The 4,191-nt window shown below is 33.1% G+C and overlaps 1 long non-coding RNA gene across 2 annotated transcripts; it reads right to left on the bottom strand.

The window, feature by feature from the left end:
- Positions 1-359: 359 nt before the first annotated feature.
- Positions 360-3,495, bottom strand: LOC143634844 (uncharacterized). Of its 2 annotated transcripts, XR_013153943.1 has the most exons (4): positions 3,238-3,495; positions 2,924-3,145; positions 2,476-2,764; positions 360-1,748 (listed from the first exon to the last, which is right to left on the bottom strand). It is a non-coding gene; the product is annotated as an uncharacterized LOC143634844 (long non-coding RNA). The 2 variants fall into 2 exon arrangements; XR_013153942.1 differs by having other exon boundaries at positions 2,476-3,145.
- Positions 3,496-4,191: the final 696 nt, after the last annotated feature.

The following is a 4,191-nucleotide window of genomic DNA, read 5'->3' as shown; positions in this document are numbered from 1 at the left end:
ATGATAAAATTGAAAAGAAGTTTAAAGCATAAGAGCTCAGTGAATGCATGTCCTGTACCGCTCGCCCGCCTCGGCTACCTGAGATAAACATACTAAAAGTGTCAACACAGGGTAGGTGAGTTCACAGGTATACATAAATTTTGCACTGCGTTTTAGCGTTACCATATAGTGTTGAGTCAATTATATATCAATAGGTAGCTAACCTATCAAGTATGTATTACTAAGTGTTCGACACCGAAGCTGGCTGTTTATACGATTGCCTTGCCACCATGTCAACCACGACCATGGTAATGTGTTAGCCAAAATTACACCCACTCGACCTACAGCCGAGTTTAGAGTTGGGCAGGGTTTCACTACAAAAAAGATCGGTAGCTAGGACTGAAAAATCAGTCACTAATACTACAAAATCAGTCCTTAATGGTTATTAAGGGCTGATTTTGCCAGTCTCCAGTCAGTCCCCAATTCCTAGTCCTAGATAGTAGAGTTAGTGACTGAAAATCAGTCCCCATTACATGGCATCAACGGGGGCTAACATTTAGTGTTCTATACACATAAATTCAGTCCTTAAACTGATCCATGACACCATGTCAATTCAGTCTCCAATACTTATCTTCAGTGAGTAAATATTAGTCTCTATTATTATGATATTTCAGTCCCAAATGCATTTCTTTAGGGACTAAAAATCAGTCTTGTAAGCTATATCTATTTGTCTCCAATGCGTTTTATTAGACTCGTAAATCCATACTAATTCAGTCCCTAATAAGGTGTTTTAGAGACTTAATATTAGTCTCTAATACCATAATAGTTCAGTCCCTAATAAATATTTTTAGAAACTAAAAATTAGTCTCTACTAACTTGTCATTTCAATCCTTCATATGTGTTTTCAATGACTGAAAGTTAATCTCAAATGCATTGTCATTTTAGTCTCAAATATGTCTTTATATAGACTAAAAATCAGTCTCTTATAACAAAATTTACCAGTCTCTAATACATTCCTTAGGTGACTATAAATCAGTCTTTAATATCATATATAGATCTAATTTGCTTATTTTAGAGACTGAAAAATAGCTTTTGATAATATATGGTTTTGTCCTTAATATGTATTTGCATTTTCCTAATATATTTACTTTTAGGACTAAAAATAGTCTCCGATATGTTTTCATTTAACTGTCAATATCAAAACATTGTAATGCTAAACCAAAAATATCATAACAAATGCTAGACAAAAAAAAACTTGGTTCATTAATTCTAAACATTAAAAAGATAGTGAATAAGACAACTAATAAACCATAAAGAGTAAGTCTTAACTAACACGCAAGCTATATCAGGTCTTCATAATCACTTTCATTGAGTTGTACATTCGATCCATTACTTGCAGATGCAGATACCGCGTTCTCAAAATCTGGAAACTTCGAAGTCATGAACATTGAAATTCTTTCATATTGCTCATTACTTTGTCTAAGTTTCTCTTGGTTTTGTTTAAGTTCTTCCTTGAGTGCAGCAACCTGATTTTAAAGATTTTCGGTCTCACTTGAAGGTGGTTGAGACGAATCTGATATCATCCAGTGATCCTTTTTCCTTAGTACAGGTCCAACGCCTACCTCCCATGCAGATTTTATTGTTTGCTTTTTAGCACACACACTTTTAATTGTCTTTTTCTCTAGCTCACGTTCCATATCAGCGGTTATGTTCGTTCCTTCTGAAGTTAACTTGATCATTGCCTCTTCTTTATGGCGAAGAATATTTTCCTAACAAAAGAGATTGTAGGAACGAACAATTAAAACTAATAGTAACTTGGGGTGTTCATGGTTTGGTTTAATACTATGAAACCGTCCAAACAGGATATCCATTTGATTTTCATTATCAAAACCAGTTGTATAAAACCGGATATCTTGAGTATATTTTAACTTTTATGTTTTTTATATTATATATGTTTATTTGTTAATAAATATTTTTATGTTTAGTTAAAATATTTATCTATATACTATTACGCTATATGTATTTTTTTTAGACTAATGATTTAAAAAATCTTAGCAAGAATAATGTTTGTTTTATGTAATAACAGCGTATGTTAGTTGTGATCATATCAACACATACTGTTTGTTTGAAATATTTTTATGCCTTTAGTGTAAAACTTTTAGTGTTATATCAAGACAAGACGATTATTTTTTTTGCATTTTTTGATAGTTTACTTTATTTATTTTTGGATAGCTTTTTTATCTTTTGACACATGCGTTTTCTTATGAAAGCCCGATAAAGCTCAAATCGTGAGACCAACCCAGATCGAACCGTTTGTAACGGTTTGGTTTGGATTCTCAATGGTTCGGTTTTGATTTTCAATATAAAAAAACCGTTCCTAACGGTTTAGCTCATGGTTTGTCCTAAAACCCATGAAATTCGGACCATGCCACCCCTAATAATAACAACCCATATAGTAACAAAATCGAATTGTAAAAAAAAGAGTAGGTATATTACATATTCGACACGCGCGTGATCATTCAACCATCCTTTTTTCTTAGCATTGAAATGCAAGTTGTAGTACACTTCAAATGGGGTAGGCATTACTTGAGTCACCTGATTTGTCTACAACAACTGAAAGTATAGCAATAAATGATACAACCCCTAGTTTGATATTTTAAAAAAACTGTAACTTGTAAGGTCTAAATCTTACCATATGGAATACATGATTGGCTATTGACCGGGAGCCTCCTCTACTTGTAATAACTTGTTTGCTTCTGTTAACTTCCATTTGTTTATTGTATTTCTACATAAGCAATATTCACTAAACATGTTAGAACTCACAAACTAAGAAAAAAGATATGATGTAATCTGGGAGCGCGAATGAAGTCAACTGTTAGAACAACTGTAATATATAAAGGATCTAAGAAGTAAAAGTTTCAATTATATAAAAATGATTTCATACCCGGGTTGATTCTAACTCCCAGTAATCGCACATGTGATTCCAATCTTCTTCACTCCGGCAATTGGGCTTCATTTTTGATCTCGCTAGTTCCAAATTAGTGTATCCTCCATTACTCTTCCAGTAGTCGCTCAAAGTACCTCTTGTGCGTTTCCATTGGGCACGTAGTCGAGCATCCACATGTTCCATAAAACCTTTATCTGATCGCAACAAATTGAATCTTACCTTCATTGAACACATACATTAATAATATTTATGATAATATAAAGCGTTAAAACTTTCTATACAGTTAGAAGTAAAAAAAATAGACAACTTACTTGTAACTTTTCATACATCTGATTTTTCACATCATGTGGTATCAACTCCCATTTATGGTAATTCATTGGACAAACACTACGGATTACAATCCCACACTCAGTTGCGAATTGTGTGGATGAAGTCCCAACAAAGTTTTTTGTACCGGGAGCAATGGTTAAAGAAATTTTAGAACCGTCAGGCATATTATCCAAAGCATTTATAGCACTACGATTTATACTTGGACCACGCCTCGTTGGTTCATCAACCGGTGACTGATCTGCATGTTGATCAATATTATTTTAAAAGCTAAGCCATGCATAATCATTTGACATTAAGTGGCAGGCGTTGTCCCGAGTCACAATGGGTATCAACAGGGCCGACCCTTAAACCCAAGCCCTAGCTTAGCGCCACCAAATTTTAAAAGGCCCTGTTTATATTTTTTGCATTTATATATTAAAGAAATAAATGAGCTATCTATTAATCTGCTATATTGTCCGAGTGGTTATAGCGCATGTTTTTAGGTTTTTGTTGATATGTGTAATGGGTGTTCGAATCTCATCCCATTCAAAATTTTTCCATACAATTTGTTTTTAACATTAAATCCTAGTTTATGTTCAGCGCATAACACAATCCTATATAAATAAATCTTAAAAACAATAGCCTACATTATCTCCACCCCATTTCAATAAAATAAATTACAATACTTAGAATTTTACTTTAATGTTTTATTTAATCTCACTCAATTACTTAAACCTCTTCACTTTCTACAAACTTAATTGCTAAAAGACATACTAAATATAAGCAAAAAAACGTAACTAATTAATATAAGATTACATTTGTTTTGTAAATTGTCGATTCGATACCGAAATAAAAGACACGTTTTGTATTATTAAATTGAGGAGAAGGGCCCTGGATTTTCATTTAGCTTTGGGTCCCCAAATTAGCTGGCCAACCCTGACTAAAACTATGATAGA

This window comes from Bidens hawaiensis, unplaced genomic scaffold (assembly GCF_021521415.1).
Source record: "Bidens hawaiensis isolate Kalapana, Puna unplaced genomic scaffold, B.hawaiensis_p1.1 tig00007257_1, whole genome shotgun sequence".
NCBI lineage: Eukaryota > Viridiplantae > Streptophyta > Magnoliopsida > Asterales > Asteraceae > Bidens > Bidens hawaiensis.
This window is presented reverse-complemented; position numbering and strand designations above follow the sequence as displayed.